Source organism: Ranitomeya imitator, chromosome 2 (assembly GCF_032444005.1).
Source record: "Ranitomeya imitator isolate aRanImi1 chromosome 2, aRanImi1.pri, whole genome shotgun sequence".
In the NCBI taxonomy this organism is placed as follows: Eukaryota; Metazoa; Chordata; class Amphibia; order Anura; family Dendrobatidae; genus Ranitomeya; species Ranitomeya imitator.
In genome coordinates, this window is record NC_091283.1 from 425668934 (window position 1) to 425688780 (window position 19847).

Here is a 19847-nt window from a genome sequence, read left to right on the forward strand (position 1 = left end):
AACAGGGTATATTTCTCTCTGCAGCGGTTCCCTTTTCCATAGACATTTAGGCTATGTGCGCACGTTGCGGATTTGCTTGTGTATAATTCTGCGCAGATTCTGTATGTCTTGTCAGAAAACGCAGTTGAAATTCCATGTGGATTTGATGCGAAGTTTTATGCGGATTTTTAAGCTAAATAAAGATATATTATTTTAAAAAAAGTGGTCATTTCCTTGTTCATCCTCTTCATCCAGATACCCTCATTAATATTAAATAAAGACACACCCACAATTAAATAAAGACACACACACACAAATAAAGACACACACACAATGAAATAAAGACACACACACAATTAAATAAAGAGACACACAATTAAATAAAGACACACACATACACACAACTAAATAAAGACACACACATTTAAATAAAGAACACACACACAATTAAATAGAGAGAGACACACAATTAAATAAAGACACACACAGTCACCAGCCTATGTAGGAGCATTAACATAATTAACCTACGTATGCTGTAACAAAACAGCGACTGTTATTAGCCTACGTGCTCACGGTAAGTAATTGGCAGCGCTTTGGATGCAACGCAGGTGTTCATTGAACCAGGCGGAATCACCGCACCCTACCCATTGGACGGGTAATATTTATCTTACGGAGACTGAGCGTCTCCGCAAGATAAATAGGCATACTGCGGTCTGGAAAGTCACACCGCAAGTCCGTCTCCGCAGGGAAGCCATGGGAGCATCTGTGCACACATAGAAGACATGGGATTTCTTGAAATCCCATCCACTATGCTGTAACATCTGGTCGCTGTGGGTTGGAAGCTGGGGATGTATGCAGCGTCCAACCCGCAGCGTTTATTGACTGTGGCAACATACCCTCCGAAATCTGTGTGAAGTGCAATACGTTAATTTTTCAACAAAAAAAATAAAAATTGCATGGGCTCCCGCATAAGTTTTATAACCAGCAGAGGGAAAGCAGACAGCTGAGGGCTGATGTTAATATTCTGGGAAGGAGCCAATAGCCATAAAGGTATCCAGGCTATTAATATCAGCTCACAGATGTTTGCTTAGCCTTTACTGGCTAGTTTACAGGGGAACCCCAGAAAAAAATTGACATGGGGCCCCCCTATAAAATCAAACCAGCAAAGGCTAGGCAGACAGCTGCGGGCTGATATTAATAGCCTGGGAAGGGGCCATGTATATTAGCACCCCCAGGCTAAAAACATCAGCTCTCAGCCACCCCAGAAATGGTGCATCTTATAGGTGCGCCAGTTCTGGCACTTAGCCTTGCTCTTCCTACTTGCCCTGTAGTGGTGACAAGTGGGGTAATATTTGTGGGGTTGATTTCACCTTTGTATTGTCTGGTGACATCAAGCCCACGGCTTAGTAATGGAGAAATAGTAAATAAATACACAGCCAGAATTAAGTTCTATAATTGCAATAATCACACAGACTCCTTTGTTAATCTTAATTTGCCATACTTACTACATCACCTAATCTCCGAATCCCTCGATCTCCTGCGATAAAAATAAAATAATAAAACAACATAAATACTCCCTGTCCGCCATAGTCCGTTTACCGAGTGTCCCATGGCAATCTCACATGTAGAACAGTCACATTGGAAGATGTGACCGCTCTACCCGGCCTCTGGCGATACACTGACAAGAGATAATCGCTCCTGCAGTGCATCACTGAGAGTTCACCGGAGTTCGTGCTCTGACTTACGGCACCACCGCGTGAGAATTTTCTCATGCAGCGGTGCCGCAAGTGACAACACGAATTCCGGTGAACTCTCACAGCAGCGCAGTGATGCGCTGCGAGAGGGATCACCTCCTGTCAGTGTATCACCGGTGGCAGGGTAGAGCGCTTACATCTCCCGATGTGACTGTTCTACACGTGAGTTCGTCGTGGGACACTCGTCATTAAATGGACTACGGTGGAAAGGTAAGTATATGTTGGTTTATTATTTTATTTTTATTGCAGGAGATGCGGGCGTCGGGGATTAGGTGTTTGGTGAGTATGAAGGTTTTTTGTTTTACAGTTGAACACAGTCTCATGCTCATGCTGTCACTGTTATATGTGACAGCAGACACAGCTTGATGGGAGTAGTAGTCCCATCAGAGGATGCCTGGCTACACACACACACATGCACCCGCAGACAGACACACGCAGACACCCGCACACACAGACACACACACACCCGCAGACAGACACCCGCACACACACACTGGCTGTCACTGCCTTGTCCTGCATCCCTCATTATAAACACCCTTCCATATATCAATAGTTCAAATTTAAAAAACTTTGTAATCCTTCCTATTGTAGAAAAACACTTCTTTGTTCACTTACATATCCTGTTTGTCTCCTAACTGCAATGATTATTCACTCTTAAGGTACCGTCACACTATGCGACGCTGCAGCGATACCGACAACGATCCGGATCGCTGCAGCATCGCTGTTTGGTCGCTGGAGAGCTGTCACACAGACAGCTCTCCAGCGACCAACTATGCCGGTAACCAGGGTAAACATCGGGTTATTTGGCTACCTGTTCCTGTCCTAGGGACTTTATAGGGAAAACAAAAAGGGGATTTAGGAGGATAGTTGGGGAGCATATGGGAGATGTTAGGAACAACAGGGATACTCCACTGGCAAAACACATGCAGACTTAACACGATGGAAATCCCACAGAAATTAAATTCATGGTCATTGAGGTGGTCAATTTAAACCCTAGGGGGGGGAAATATTGACAAGGCTATCCTAAAAAGGTAGTGCGAGTGGATATTTAGGATGGAGACTTTGGAGCCGGAAGGGATTAATGAACAAATGTCCTTTGCCTGTTTTTTATAGCCGTCTTGGGAATGAATATTTAGAGACCTTTTTTAGGGGGGGCTGGTTTTTCTCACTGTTTGGGTAATCTCTCTATGAGATGGGAGTAGCATAGATCACTTTGAGGGATCCATTGGATCTTATTCCTCCTGTTACTTATCATGATATGCTCAATTGAGAACTGACGTGATTCCCCGATTAGTGAAGTTGATCATATAATAAGTGATATGTCAAAATGAACTAATTGATATGTACGGACATATTTATAAACATTTAGTTAGTATCTATGAAGTTGTTTTCAATATTTGATTGCTATTGATATAGGGCATTAATTTATTACTTAATGTGTACATCAATAGATATGGTGTTGCGTTCCATTCCGTCTCTGCTTTCTACATTGTGGGCAGCAGATATGGGGGAAGCTTGCGCTCCATGCAATCCACCCGGATACATTACTGGATAATTCGGGGCCTGCGCAGTGACTGGGAGTGGATGACGTGGTATGTTTACCCGGAAGCGGAACTGCAACCCTTGGCACCTGATTGGGTGCGGTACCTTTGCGTTCCATCATCTGTTAGGGAATTGGTGTAAGAACCTGTGCGTTCCAGCTGGGGCATGCGCTCTGGATGTAAGGGGCAGTAACATTGCGGCATACTATTGGGTAGCATTTTCATTGTGGCGATAGTGGTAGGTATAAATGGAGGATTGTATCAGCTGACATTCAAATATTACACCTTATCGGCACACATTGTATCCAGTCATCAGGCCTCCTGATGAGCCTAGTGAGGCGAAACGCGTTGAGGCGCTAAGATTTGCATGGCAGGTGGTGGGTGAAATACAAACAAGAATAAGATGAGTATCGATTATTTATGTATTTGATATGCTTTTGAGCATTCTTTTTATTTATCATATTTGACTCCCCTGCATATCTGTGTCTCAGTACTCTATGTTTTTAAATACATCAGATAGGGATTGCATACATTAGTTAGGACTGCTCTGATATGGGTATACCGTGAAGTTTGGTAGAGCAGCTTAGTATACATTTTTTGCAAAAAACGTATCAACCAAATACCATGTTTTTTACATCTTTTACTAGCACTTGCGGATTACTGCAATTTTTTTCAAACTGAGTGTTTTTGGTTTTACTATTCTCTTTTGTGTATTCAGGTTTCTTGGTGGTGTGTGAACATGTTCCTACAGACTTGTTCACTGTGCAAGTAGCCCATGTGTTTCTGTTTCCATAATTGTTCTCTTGTGTCTACAAGACTGGGGAGTTATCCACCACCACTCCTCTTGGGCTATCTGCACAAAAGCTGTTCTACTCTGTATGCACACATGGATTTTTCCTCTCTGAACCCTGTTCACACAGGTAATATACAGATGATCAGGTTTTTAAATACATCAGATAGGGATTGCATACATTAGTTAGGACTGCTCTGATATGGGTATACCGTGAAGTTTGGTAGAGCAGCTTAGTATACATTTTTTGCAAAAAACGTATCAACCAAATACCCTGTTTTTTACATCTTTTACTAGCACTTGCGGATTACTGCAATTTTTTTCAAACTGAGTGTTTTTGGTTTTACTATTCTCTTTTGTGTCTTCAGGTTTCTTGGTGGTGTGTGAACATGTTCCTACAGACTTGTTCACTGTGCAAGTAGCCCATGTGTTTCTGTTTCCATAATTGTTCTCTTGTGTCTACAAGACTGGGGAGTTATCCACCACCACTCCTCTTGGGCTATCTGCACAAAAGCTGTTCTACTCTGTATGCACACATGGATTTTTCCTCTCTGAACCCTGTTCACACAGGTAATATACAGATGATCAGGTTTTTAAATACATCAGATAGGGATTGCATACATTAGTTAGGACTGCTCTGATATGGGTATACCGTGAAGTTTGGTAGAGCAGCTTAGTATACATTTTTTTGCAAAAAACGTATCAACCAAATACCCTGTTTTTTACATCTTTTACTAGCACTTGCGGATTACTGCAATTTTTTTTCAAACTGAGTGTTTTTGGTTTTACTATTCTCTTTTGTGTCTTCAGGTTTCTTGGTGGTGTGTGAACATGTTCCTACAGACTTGTTCACTGTGCAAGTAGCCCATGTGTTTCTGTTTCCATATCTGTGTCTCAGTACTCCATGTTGGAGAGACGGTTGTTCTGGATTTATTAGTTTAACTTGTTGAAGCAAGGAGGGAACTGGATCGAATGCTCTCCCCCTGTGTACATAGGAGACTATCGTATTGCTATACCAGCTCATGAACCGTTAAATATTAAGAGACACTAATAAATTATTGCAAGGGAAAATGTATCATATGGTATATTGGTATGGTAGATTTGATCCCCACCAACACCAATAGGTTGGTCTGGAAAAGGCTTCTCCATCAGAATATATATGGACTAGCTATTGAACCCGTTCTACGCCCGGGTGGCGAGCATTTATATTGGTATATGGTCTCCATCCTGGTATGTGCTGCTCCATCCTGCGCCCCCATCCTGTCATGTGCTGCTCCCATCCTGCGCCCCCGTTCTGTCATGTGCTGCTCCCATCCTGCGCCTCCATTCTGTCATTTGCTGCTCCCATCCTGTCATTTGCTGCTCCCATCCTGCGCCCGTTCTGTCATTTGCTGCTCCCATCCTGCGTCCCCGTTCTGTCATTTGCTGCTGCCATCCTGCGCCCGTTCTGTCATGTGCTGCTCCCATCCTGCGCCCGTTCTGTCATGTGCTGCTGCCATCCTGCGCCCGTTCTGTCATGTGCTGCTCCCATCCTGCGCCCGTTCTGTCATTTGCTGCTCCCATCCTGCGTCCCCGTTCTGTCATTTGCTGCTGCCATCCTGCGCCCGTTCTGTCATGTGCTGCTGCCATCCTGCGCCCGTTCTGTCATGTGCTGCTGCCATCCTGCGCCCGTTCTGTCATGTGCTGCTGCCATCCTGCACCCGTTCTGTCATGTGCTGCTGCCATCCTGCGCCCGTTCTGTCATGTGCTGCTGCCATCCTGCGCCCGTTCTGTCATGTGCTGCTGCCATCCTGCGCCCGTTCTGTCATGTGCTGCTGCCATCCTGCGCCCGTTCTGTCATGTGCTGCTGCCATCCTTCGCTCTTTCTGTCATGTGCTGCTGCCATCCTGCGCCCGTTCTGTCATGTGCTGCTGCCATCCTGCGCCCGTTCTGTCATGTGCTGCTGCCATCCTGCGCCCGTTCTGTCATGTGCTGCTGCCATCCTGCGCCCGTTCTGTCATGTGCTGCTCCCATCCTGCGCCCGTTCTGTCATGTGCTGCTGCCATCCTGCGCCCGTTCTGTCATGTGCTACTGCCATCCTGCGCCCGTTCTGTCATGTGCTGCTGCCATCCTTCGCCCGTTCTGTCATGTGCTGCTGCCATCCTTCGCCCGTTCTGTCATGTGCTGCTGCCATCCTGCGCCCTTTCTGTCATGTGCTGCGGCCATCCTGCGCCCGTTCTGTCATGTGCTGCTGCCATCCTGCGCCCGTTCTGTCATGTGTTGCGGCCATCCTGCGCCCGTTCTGTCATGTGCTGCTGCCATCCTGCGCCCGTTCTGTCATGTGCTGCTGCCATGCTGCGCCCGTTCTGTCATGTGCTGCTGCCATCCTGCGCCCGTTCTGTCATGTGCTGCTGCCATCCTGCGCCCGTTCTGACATGTGCTGCTGCCATCCTGCGCCCGTTCTGTCATGTGCTGCTGCCATCCTGCGCCCGTTCTGTCATGTGCTGCTGCCATCCTGCGCCCGTTCTGTCATGTGCTGCTGCCATCCTGCGCCCGTTCTGTCATGTGCTGCTGCCATCCTGCGCCCGTTCTGTCATGTGCTGCTGCCATCCTGCGCCCGTTCTGTCATGTGCTGCTGCCATCCTGCGCCCGTTCTGTCATGTGCTGCTGCCATCCTGCGCCCGTTCTGTCATGTGCTGCTGCCATCCTGCGCCCGTTCTGTCATGTGCTGCTGCCATGCTGCGCCCGTTCTGTCATGTGCTGCTGCCATCCTGCGCCCGTTCTGTCATGTGCTGCTGCCATCCTGCGCCCGTTCTGTCATGTGCTGCTGCCATCCTGCGCCCGTTCTGTCATGTGCTGCTGCCATCCTGCGCCCGTTCTGTCATGTGCTGCTGCCATCCTGCGCCACCATTGTATTATATGCCCCCCGCTCCAGTGTGTATGCCCCCGAATGCTGCTGCCATATAAAAAAAAAAAAAATACCATACTCACCTATCGTCCGGCTCCACTGCAGGTATGTCTTCAAGAAAATGGCGCCGGAAAGCGGGGACTGCGCAGGCGCCGATTCCGGCAGCAGGAATCGGCGCCTGCGCAGTCCGCGCTTTCCGGCGCCATTTTCTTGAAGACACACCTGCAGTGGAGCCGGAGTGTGTCTTCAAGAAAATGGCGCCGGAAAGCGCGGACTGCGCAGGCGCCGATTCCGGCGCCTGCGCAGTCCGCGCCCTCCGGAGCCGGGAGCAGAGGAGCTGGGAGACGGAGCCGCAAGCAGCGCTGGAACCGGGAAAGGTGAGTATACTTACCCTCCCTCCTGGCGGTCCCTGACTCTCCGGTGGAGATCGCGGTATGCGTTCAGTGCTTACGCATACCACGATCTCCCGGGAGCGTCGCTCTGTGAGGCCCAGACTGCGCCGGCGTTTGCGCTTGCGCAGTCTATAGAGGCTTCGGACAGAGTGACGCTCCCAGCGTTATATTATAGATTGTTCACCTTGATACCACTATTGGCCCTATGTGTTCAGTTTTGTTTTTAAGAGTTGGGAGTGTAGGGTCTCTTTAGCATAGTTTTGTCTATGTCTATTGGTAGGGGTCCCTCCAGAATGTGGGTAGAGGGCTTCCCTAGCGGTTGCAGGGTATAATAGGGCCCCTAGGGTCAGTCATCGTGGAGCGGGGGCGCCAATACGCTTCCCTCTAGGGTGCCAACCTCCGCAGCCAGGTAGGTGTGAGCTTAGGCGGCACACTTAGGGACTTTGAGTTCACCCCAACAGTTACTGGGGGGTTTTTTAGCACTTTTTTGCTTGATATTTGTTCACTTTTGGGTGTGGACCCTATCATGGTCCTTTTAATCAATAAAGCATTGTTTGTATAGGGATTTTATATGATATTGATTCATAATAAAACAGTGCCAACAAAGTTGTTACAGCGCTGTCTCGTTACTGACATCGATGAAGCTAATAGAAGCAATGACCAGAAAAGTAATATATTAGGAAAGAGAGAACAGTTACAGACACACATATCGGCTTCTGATACTAGTAAAGGTTCTGCTGTCTCACCTCATTTGCTAGATTAACTACTACTCAGTGCGGCTGTATAAGGAACTTTCACACATCAGGTTTTAGCCATCAGGCACAATCCGTCGAAATTTGAAAAAAACGATTCGTTTTTTTTTTTTGGCCAGATCTGTTTTTTTCTCATTGTTGTATTAGCGTCGGATTGCGACGGATGGCCTAACGTTTCATCCTTTTTTGCATCCGTCCAAAATTAGCTTTCTCTCTCTCTATCTCCTTCCTCGGAACAGTAAGTCCAAATTTTATCCCCGGATTTAAAAAAAAATTAAAAATAAAAGCGAATTCAGCAACAAAAAATGGATCTGTTGTGTTGCATCAGTTTTTCTGAATTTTTGCCGGATCCGTTTTTTGCAGAATTCACCGGATTGTGCCTGACGGTAAAAAACTGACGTGTGAAAGTAGCCTAATGCCCTTCATACTGCTGCAGATAAACAGCACATGCATAGAGAACACAGGGTCAGCAGCAACAGGGTATATTTCTCTCTGCAGCGGTTCCCTTTTCCATAGACATTTAGGCTATGTGCGCACGTTGCGGATTTGCTTGTGTATAATTCTGCGCAGATTCTGTATGTCTTGTCAGAAAACGCAGTTGAAATTCCGTGTGGATTTGATGCGAAGTTTCATGCGGATTTTTAAGCTAAATAAAGATATATTATTAAAAAAAAAGTGGTCATTTCCTTGTTCATCCTCTTCATCCAGATACCCTCATTAATATTAACCCCTTTACCCCCAAGCGTGGTTTGCACGTTAATGACCGCGCCAATTTTTACAATTCTGACCACTGTCCCTTTATGAGGTTATAACTCTGGAACGCTTCAATGGATCCTGGTGATTCTGACATTGTTTTCTCGTGACATATTGTACTTCATGACAATGGTAAAAATTCTTTGATAGTACCTGCGTTTATTTGTGAAAAAAATGGAAATTTGGCGAAAATTTCGCAATTTTCCAACTTTGAATTTTTATGCAATTAAATCACAGAGATATGTCACACAAAATACTTAATAAGTAACATTTCCCACATGTCTACTTTACATCAGCACAATTTTGGAACCAAAATTTTTTTTTGTTAGGGAGTTATAAGGGTTAAAAGTTGACCAGCAATTTCTCATTTCTACAACACCATTTTATTTTAGGGACCACATCTCATTTGAAGTCATTTTGAGGGGTCTATATGATAGAAAATACCCAAGTGTGACACCATTCTAAAAACTACACCCCTCAAGGTGCTCAAAACCATATTCAAGAAGTTTATTAACCCTTCTGGTGCTTCACAGGAATTTTTTGAATGTTTAAATAAAAATGAACATTTAAGTTTTTTTCACAAAAAATTTAATTCAGCTCCAATTTGTTTTATTTTACCAAGGGTAACAGGAGAAAATGGACCCCAAACATTGTTGTACAATTTGTACTGAGTATGCCAATACCCCACATGTGGGGGTAAACCACTGTTTGGGCGCATGGCAGAGCTCGGAAGCGAAGGAGTGCCATTTGACTTTTCAATGCAAAATTGACTGGAATTGAGATGGGACGCCATGTTTCGTTTGGAGAGCCCCTGATGTGGCTAAACATTGAAACCCCCCACAAGTGACACCATTTTGGAAAGTAGACCCCCTAAGGAACTTATCTAGAGGTGTGGTGAGCACTTTGACCCACCAAGTGCTTCACAGAAGTTTATAATGTAGAACCGTAAAAATAAAAAATCATATTTTTTCACAAAAATTATCTTTTCGCCCCCAATTTTTTATTTTCCCAAGGGAAAGAGAAGAAATTGGACCCCAAAATTTGTTGTACAATTTGTCCTGAGTACGCTGATACCCCATATGTGGGGGTAAACCACTGTTTGGGCAGATGGGAGAGCTCGGAAGGGAAGGAGCGCCGTTTGACTTTTCAAAGCAAAATTGACAGGAATTGAGATAGAACGCCATGTTGCGTTTGAAGAGCCACTGATGTGCCTAAACATTGAAACCCCCCACAAATGACACCATTTTGGAAAGTAGACCCCCTAAGGAACTTATCTAGAGGTGTGGTGAGCACTTTGACCCACCAAGTGCTTCACAGAAGTTTATAATGCAGAGCCGTAAAAATAAAACAAATTTTTTTCCCACAAAAATTATTTTTTTAGCCCCCAGTTTTGTATTTTCCTGAGGGTAACAGGAGAAATTGGACCCCAAAATTTGTTGCCCAATTTGTCCTGAGTGCGATGATACACCATATGTGGGGGGAACCACTGTTTGGGCACATGGGAGGGCTTAGAAGGGAAGGAGTGCCATTTGAATGCAGACTTAGATGGAATGGTCTGCAGGTGTCACATTGCGTTTGCAGAGCCCCTAATGTACCTAAACAGTAGAAACCCCCCACAAGTGACACCATTTTGGAAAGTAGACCCCCTTAGGAACTTATCTAGATGTGTGCTGAGCACTTTGACCCACCAAGGGCTTCACAGAAGTTTATAATGGAGAGCCGTAAAAATAAAACAAAAATTTTTTCCCACAAAAATTATTTTTTAGCCCCCAGTTTTGTATTTTCCCGAGGGTAACAGGAGAAATTCGACCCCACAATTTGTTGTCCAATTTGTCCTGAGTGCGCTGATACCCCATATGTGGGGGGGAACCACTGTTTGGGCGCATGGGAGGGCTCGGAAGGGAAGGAGCTCCATTTGGAATGAGGACTTAGATGGAATGGTCTGCAGGTGTCACATTGCATTTACAGAGCCTCTAATGTACCTAAACAGTAGAAACCTCCCACAAGTGACACCATTTTGGAAACTAGACCCCCTAAGGAACTCATCTAGATGTGTTGTGATAGCTTTGAACCCCCAAGTGTTTCACTACAGTTTGTAACGCAGAGCCGTGAAAATTAAAAAAAAAATCTTTCCCCCCCCAAATTATTTTTTAGCCCCCAGTTTTGTATTTTCCCGAGGGTAAGAGGAGAAATTCGACCCCAAAAGTTGTTGTCCAATTTGTACTGAGTACGCTGATACCCCGTATGTTGGTGGAAACCACCGTTTGAGCGCATGGCAGAGCTCGGAAGGGAAGGAGCGCCATTTGGAATGCAGACTTAGATGGAATGGTCTGCAGACGTCACATTGCGTTTGCAGAACCCCTAATGTACCTAAACAGTAGAAACCCCCCACAAGTGACCCCATATTGGAAACTAGACCCCCCAGGGAACTAATCTAGATGTGTTGTGAGAACTTTGAACCCCCAAGTGTTTCACTACAGTTTATAACGCAGAGCCGTGAAAATAAAACATCTTTTTTTTTCCCACAAAAAATATGTTTTAGCCCCGAGTTTTGTATTTTCCCAAGGGTAACAGGAGAAATTGGACCCCAAAAGTTGTTGTTCTATTTGTCCTGAGTACGCTGATACCCCATATGTTGGGGTAAACCCCTGTTTGGGCACACGGGAGAGCTCGGAAGGGAAGAAGCACTGTTTTACTTTTTCAACGCAGAATTGGCTGGAATTGAGATCGGACGCCATGTCGCGTTTGGAGAGCCCCTGATGTGCCTAAACAGTGGAAACCCCACAATTATAACTGAAACCCTAATCCAAACACACACCTAACCCTAATCCCAACAGTAACCCTAACCACACCTCTAACCCAGACACACCCCTAACCCTAATCCCAACCCCATTCCCAACTGTAAATGTAATCTAAACCCTAACTGTAACTTTAGCCCCAACCCAAACTGTAGCCCTAGCCCTAGCCCTAACCCTAATCCTAACCCTAGCCCTAACCCTAGCCCTAACCCTAACCCTAGACCTAACCCTAGCCCTAGCCCTAACCCTAGCCCTAACCCTAACCGTAGCCCTAACCCTAGCCCTAACCCTAACCCTAACCCTAGCCCTAACTCTAACCCTAGCCCTAATGGGAAAATGGAAATAAATACATTTTTTTAATTTTTCCCTAACTAAGGGGGTGATGAAGGGGGGTTTGATTTACTTTTATAGCGGGTTTTTTTGCGTTACCACATTTTGAGAGCTATAATTTTTCTATATTTTGGTCCACAGAGTCATGTGAGGTCTTGTTTTTTGCGGGACGAGTTGACGTTTTTATTGGTAACATTTTCGGGCACGTGACATTTTTTGATCGCTTTTTATTCCGATTTTTGTGAGGCAGAATGACCAAAAACCAGCTATTCATGAATTTCTTTTGGGCGAGGCGTTTATACCGTTCCGCGTTTGGTAAAATTGATAAAGAAGTTTTATTCTTCGGGTCAGTACGATTACAGCGACACCTCATTTATATCATTTTTTTATGTTTTGGCGCTTTTATACGATAAAAACTATTTTATAGAAAAAATAATTGTTTTGGCATCGCTTTATTCTCAGGACTATAACTTTTTTATTTTTTTGCTAATGATGCTGTATGGCGGCTCGTTTTTTGCGGGACAAGATGACGTTTTCAGCGGTACCATGGTTATTTATATCTGTCTTTTTGATCGCGTGTTATTCCACTTTTTGTTCGGCGGTATGATAATAAAGCGTTGTTTTTTGCCTCGTTTTTTTTTTTTTTTTCTTACGGTGTTTACTGAAGGGGTTAACTAGTGGGCCAGTTTTATAGGTCGGGCCGTTACGGACGCGGGCAATACTAAATATGTGTACTTTTATTGTTTTTTTTTATTATTTAGATAAAGAAATGTATTTATGGGAATAATATTTTTTTTTTTTTCATTATTTTGGAATATTTTTTTTTATTTTTTTTTACACATTTGAAAATTTTTTTTTTTACTTTTTTACTTTGTCCCAGGGGGGGACATCACAGATCGGTGATCTGACAGTTTGCACAGCACCGATCACCGATCTGAGAGCAGTGCAGGCTGCTTCACAGTGCCTGCTCTGAGCAGGCTCTGAGAAGCCACCTCCCTCCCTGCAGGACCCGGATCCGCGGCCATCTTGGATCCGGGGCTCGAGCAGGGAGGGAGGGAGGTAAGACCCTCGCAGCAACGCGATCACATCGCGTTGCTGCGGGGGGCTCAGGGAAGCCCGCAGGGAGCCCCCTCCCTGCGCGGTGCTTCCCTGCACCGCCGGCACATCGCGATCATCTTTGATCGCGGTGTGCCAGGGGTTAATGTGCCGGGGGCGGTACGTGACCACTCCTGGCACATAGTGCCGGATGTCAGCTGCGATAGGCAGCTGACACCCGGCCGCGATCGGCGGCGCTCCCCCCGTGAGCGCCGCTGATCGCGCTGGACGTACTATCCCGTCCATGGTCATAGGGGCCCACCCCACATGGATGGGATAGTACGTCCGATGTCAGAAAGGGGTTAAATAAAGACACACCCACAATTAAATAAAGACACACACACACAAATAAAGACACACACACAATGAAATAAAGACACACGCACAATTAAATAAAGAGACACACAATTAAATAAAGACACACATATACACACAACTAAATAAAGACACACACATTTAAATAAAGAACACACACACAATTAAATAGAGAGAGACACACAATTAAATAAAGACATACACAGTCACCAGCCTATGTAGGAGCATTAACATAATTAACCTACGTATGCTGTAACAAAACAGCGACTGTTATTAGCCTACGTGCTCACGGTAAGTAATTGGCAGCGCTTTGAATGCAACGCAGGTGTTCATTGAACCAGGCGGAATCACCGCACCCTACACATTGGACGGGTAATATTTATCTTGCGGAGACTGAGCGTCTCCGCAAGATAAATAGGCATACTGTGGTCTGGAAAGTCACACCGCAAGTCCGTCTCCGCAGGGAAGCCATGGGAGCATCTGTGCACACATAGAAGACATGGGATTTCTTGAAATCTCATCCACTATGCTGTAACATCTGGTCGCTGTGGGTTGGAAGCTGTGGATGTAAGCAGCGTCCAACCCGCAGCGTTTATTGACTGTGGCAACATACCCTCCGAAATCTGTGTGAAGTGCAATACATTAATTTTTCAACAAAAAAAATAAAAATTGCATGGGCTCCCGCATAAGTTTTATAACCAGCAGAGGGAAAGCAGACAGCTGAGGGCTGATGTTAATATTCTGGGAAGGAGCCAATAGCCATAAAGGTATCCAGGCTATTAATATCAGCTCACAGATGTTTGCTTAGCCTTTACTGGCTAGTTTACAGGGGAACACCAGAAAAAAATTGACATGGGGCCCCCCTATAAAATCAAACCAGCAAAGGCTAGGCAGACAGCTGCGGGCTGATATTAATAGCCTGGGAAGGGGCCATGTATATTAGCACCCCCAGGCTAAAAACATCAGCTCTCAGCCACCCCAGAAATGGTGCATCTTATAGGTGCGCCAGTTCTGGCACTTAGCCTTGCTCTTCCTACTTGCCCTGTAGTGGTGGCAAGTGGGGTAATATTTGTGGGGTTGATGTCACCTTTGTATTGTCTGGTGACATCAAGCCCACGGCTTAGTAATGGAGAAATAGTAAATAAATACACAGCCAGAATTAAGTTCTATAATTGAAATAATCACACAGACTCCTTTGTTAATCTTAATTTGCCATACTTACTACATCACCTAATCTCCGAATCCCTCGATCTCCTGCGATAAAAATAAAATAATAAAACAACATAAATACTCCCTGTCCGCCATAGTCCGTTTACCGAGTGTCCCATGGCAATCTCACATGTAGAACAGTCACATTGGAAGATGTGACCGCTCTACCCGGCCTCTGGCGATACACTGACAAGAGATAATCGCTCCTGCAGTGCATCACTGAGAGTTCACCGGAGTTCGTGCTCTGACTTACGGCACCACCGCGTGAGAATTTTCTCATGCAGCGGTGCCGCAAGTGACAACACGAATTCCGGTGAACTCTCACAGCAGCGCAGTGATGCGCTGCGAGAGGGATCACCTCCTGTCAGTGTATCACCGGTGGCAGGGTAGAGCGCTTACATCTCCCGATGTGACTGTTCTACACGTGAGTTCGTCGTGGGACACTCGTCATTAAATGGACTACGGTGGAAAGGTAAGTATATGTTGGTTTATTATTTTATTTTTATTGCAGGAGATGCGGGCGTCGGGGATTAGGTGTTTGGTGAGTATGAAGGTTTTTTGTTTTACAGTTGAACACAGTCTCATGCTCATGCTGTCACTGTTATATGTGACAGCAGACACAGCTTGATGGGAGTAGTAGTCCCATCAGAGGATGCCTGGCTACACACACACACACACATGCACCCGCAGACAGACACACGCAGACACCCGCACACACAGACACACACACACCCGCAGACAGACACCCGCACACACACACTGACACCCGCAGACAGACATGCACATATTCTCCGCTCACACAGCTCCGCCCACACACACTTCCTCCTTCCTTTTTGCAGCGTTTTTGGCATGCAAAACCGCAAACCTTTTTACACCTGCGGTTTAACTGTGGATTTGAGTGACTCAATGTAAGTCAATGGGTGCAGAAACGCTGCACATCCGCAAAAAGAAATGACATACTGCGGAAAAAAAAACACTGCAAATCAGTGTGGAATTTTCCGCAGCATGTGACACCAGTTCTGGATTCCCATTGATTAACATTGCTTGAGCTACTCTTTGTGGATTTGGTGCAATTCCACGCGGAAATAACGCTGCAGATCCACAGCAAAATCCGCAACATAGCCTTGTGCACATAGCCTTATAGGCAGCAGCAGTAACTTGATTCAGCAGTGAAACTGATAATTCATTTACACCTCACCTTTCTTAATGGATTTTAGCAATGAACTAAAGGTACCGTCACACTAAACGATATCGCTAGCGATCCGTGACGTTGCTGCGTCCTGGCTAGTGATATCGTTCAGTTTGACACACAGCAGCGATCAGAATCCTGCTGTGATGTCGTTGGTCGCTGTGACGTCACCGCTGTGCTTTCCGGCCGCTGTGCTTACACAGGGCAGAGAAGCAGAGCGCCGAGGGACAGACAGCGGAAGGTAAGTATGTAGTGTTTGTTTGTTTTTTACTTTTACGCTGGTAACCAGGGTAAACATCAGGTTACTAAGTGCGGCCCTGCGCTTAGTAACCCGATGTTTACCCTGGTTACCGGCATAGTTGGTCGCTGGAGAGCTGCCTGTGTGACAGCTCTCCAGCGACCAAACAGCGATGCTGCAGCGATCCGGATCGTTGTCGGTATCGCTGCAGCGTCGCATAGTGTGACGGTACCTTAAGAGTGAATAATCATTGCAGTTAGGAGACAAACAGGATATGTAAGTGAACAAAGAAGTGTTTTTCTACAATAGGAAGGATTACAAAGTTTTTTAAATTTGAACTATTGATATATGGAAGGGTGTTTATAATGAGGGATGCAGGACAAGGCAGTGACAGCCAGAAGAGTTATGAATGGAGCTATAAATGGGATGGATTGTAGCATAAGACATGTAGTCCACATAGAATTTCAGCCTTGGACAGAAAAGCTTTCCACTGACCAATCAGAATTCCCTTCATACCTCATGCCAACAACCTGCCTATATCCAGGATTTTCCTGCAGTGCAGAATTAAGCAGGCAATAAATGAAAAGACGACTAATCTGCGGGGCGCAAGCAGCACCCCTCCCCCGCTCTAATCATCATTCATCCAGACAGCAATCTTAATTAAAATTTTACACGGTGCGTTTGTTAATTCATGGCTTGCTCGGCGCTATCAATATTTAGTAGGATAATTGTATGAAATGACTGTTTAAACCAGCAGCAGGCGACAATTCACCGAACAGCAGGCGCCTATTCAATCGCACTGCACAAGATGGCTGCGTTCTGGTAATGTGTACTCCATGTGTGGATCTTGTACATTCTGCTGCATACTGTGGTATACTGCAATGACCACTCCTCATAGATTACGAACCTCCAAGAAGACCACAGCGAATAGTTTTAGAGTCACTGACAGCAGTAAGGCTTCGTTCACACAATTCTTTTCCTGCTGACTATTGGGCTGCTAACATACTGTGGATTTGATGTACATTTCATCCTTTGCGGTGATGGCACCAACAACATTTTTATTATGAGTCATTGAATAGTTTATAAATTTGGGACATTGAATGCTGGAGTGAGATGCAAACCTCAGAAATTACAGCCAAAGAGAGGATGAGCCCGAGACAGTATGTCTGTAGGAAAGAGGCCCAATTACATCAAGAACCATTGCTGCTCATCATCTCCAAAAAATTACTGTCCACTATTGGTTATAGAGGGTCAACTACCACAAATGATCTGTATGGATTAGCCAGGATCCCATAGAAAAAAAACAACATTAATGGAATCTCACCTGACTGACCTCCAGGTACAAAAGTAAATGGTCAATTCTTTGCTGCAAAAATTACAAATGTTCAGCAAGCCGCAATGTCACAAGAACAGAATGCTAGCATGACATAGGGGCAGAAAGCCACAGGAACTCCGGCACAGGGATCAAATATTATATTAGCCCAAAGAGGAACAGTGACACCAGAACAGAGACCAACAGTGAAACCAGGACAGAGCCCAATGGTGACACCAGGACAAAGACCAATGGTGACACCATGTCAGAGACCAATGGTGACACCATGACAGAGACCAACGGTGACACCAAGATAAAGAGTAGCATTGATACAAAAAGAGATCGCAACTGTGACACTAGGATGGAGAGTAGCATTGACACAACAATAGAGAGCCAGTGTAACACCTGGGCAAAATGCCACAGTGACTCCAGTACAGGGAGCAGAGATGACATTAGCCCAAAAAGTAACAGTGACCCAAGATAAAGAGTAGCAATGATACAAGAAGAGATTGCAAATGTGACACCAAGACGGAGAGCAGCATTGACACAAGAACAGACAGTGACAGAGACACCAGCCTAAAAAGCAACACTGACAAGAACAGAGACCAATGGTGACATTAGAAAAGAGACAATAGGACAGAGAGCAATGGTGACACCAAGATAGATAGTAGCATTGAAATTGAGAGGAGAGAGCAATGGTGACATCAGGGTAGAAAGCAGCACTGACAAAAAGAACAGAGCAAGGGTGCCAATCATACAGAGGGCAGAGATGACGTCAGCACAGAAAGCAATCGTGACAACAGGAACAACCATTATCCACTCCTGTGATACGACAGGAAAAGAGAATGCCAGATCCTCACAAAATTACCAAAAGAATCACAGTGACTGCATCAAGTGCAACATGGACACACAATATGCAAAATATGTGCATAAAAAAACACTTAACATCCACATAGATACATATTTGTCACATGACATGGTCTGAGTGTAAATATTAGGTAGTGGAGTCTGACACCATGTGCTACATCAAATAGTGTAATTAGCTGCTACATGGGGCATATAAATTATACACAGTAGGGGAGGCTCTCATATACACTGTGAAGGAGTGGTTGACTGCCAGACAGTTTAGACAGCCCGATAGTTAGGTCTGAGCACTCCTAGGAACGCTCATTCTTCATTTATCAGCCTGCCTAAAAGCAGCTTCACTCTGAGCAAATAGTTAAAACTCGCTGGATCATACCTACCAATCTTCATATATCAATGTAGAGCACATTTGCAAATGATAACTTCTTGGAGCAATAGGTACTGTGCTTCTCTGAAAATACGATGGTTTTTTATTATTATTTTTTTTATTCAAAAGATGCGTTAGGGCTTATTTTCAGGGCATATCTTAATTTTTTCACCATGAACAACAATCCACATTTATTCCTGTACAAAAAAAAGATTACTTACCGGTAATGATATTTCTCAAAGCCCATGACAGCACCACGGAGAGAGGGGATCCGCCCTTCAAGGACAGGAAACCTACAGATAAAAAGGGTGGTACCTCCCTCGAATCAGTTGGTTTACAAAGCACGAGAGGACCTCCAAGTTATTATAATAATAAACATTCTAACAATAATACTTATAAGGAAACACCCTGTGACCTATACATAAATCACTAACAAACAAAAGAGTGTGCTCACCCACATCTGACGAGAGAGAATATAAGGGTGCTGTCTTGGGCTTTGAGAAATCATGTTACCGGTAAGTAACTACATCTTTCTCCTTACCCCATGACAGCAACATGGAGAGAATTGCAGATAATTATATTTTAGGGAGGGACCACAGCCTGTAGAACCCTTCTCTCAAAGGTGAGATCAGTCAGAGGAAGAGGCTAGATCCAACCGATAGTGTTTGTAAAAGGTAGAAGATTACCATGTGGCAGCCTTTCAAATTTGTTCCATAGAAACCTCTGATTTCTGCCCAGGAGGTTGCCACTGCTATTATAGAATGATCTTTCAATGCCTCTGGGACAACATTCGCACTTGATGAGTAGGTCAGCGAGATTGCCTCCCTTATCCACCTTGCCAATGTGCCTTTTGAGGCCTTGAGCTCTTTTCTGGGCCTCTGAAAACACACAAACAGAGACCTATCCTTCCTACAACCCTGGGTGGTCGATAGTTGTTTGAAGGTGCACGTATGGTGAACATATGCAAATTTTCATTCATTAATTTGCATTCTTGGGGTTGGAGCAAAAGGATGGGAGGACTAGTTCTTGGGACCTATGGAACCATGACGCTATCTTAGGTAGATAGGCAGGGTCAGGTTTCAGAATGACCCTATCCTCTAAAATTTGAGTGAACGGGGGAGGGGGGGCCTGTCTGAATATCACACACCCTGCAGGCTGATGTCAATGCCACTAGAACTGTCTTAAGAGATAGAATGTTAAGGGAAGTGAAATTCAAGGCTCAAAAGAGGAACTGGTAAAGGTTGATAATACTAAATTCATATCCCGTGGTAATCTCTGGCTA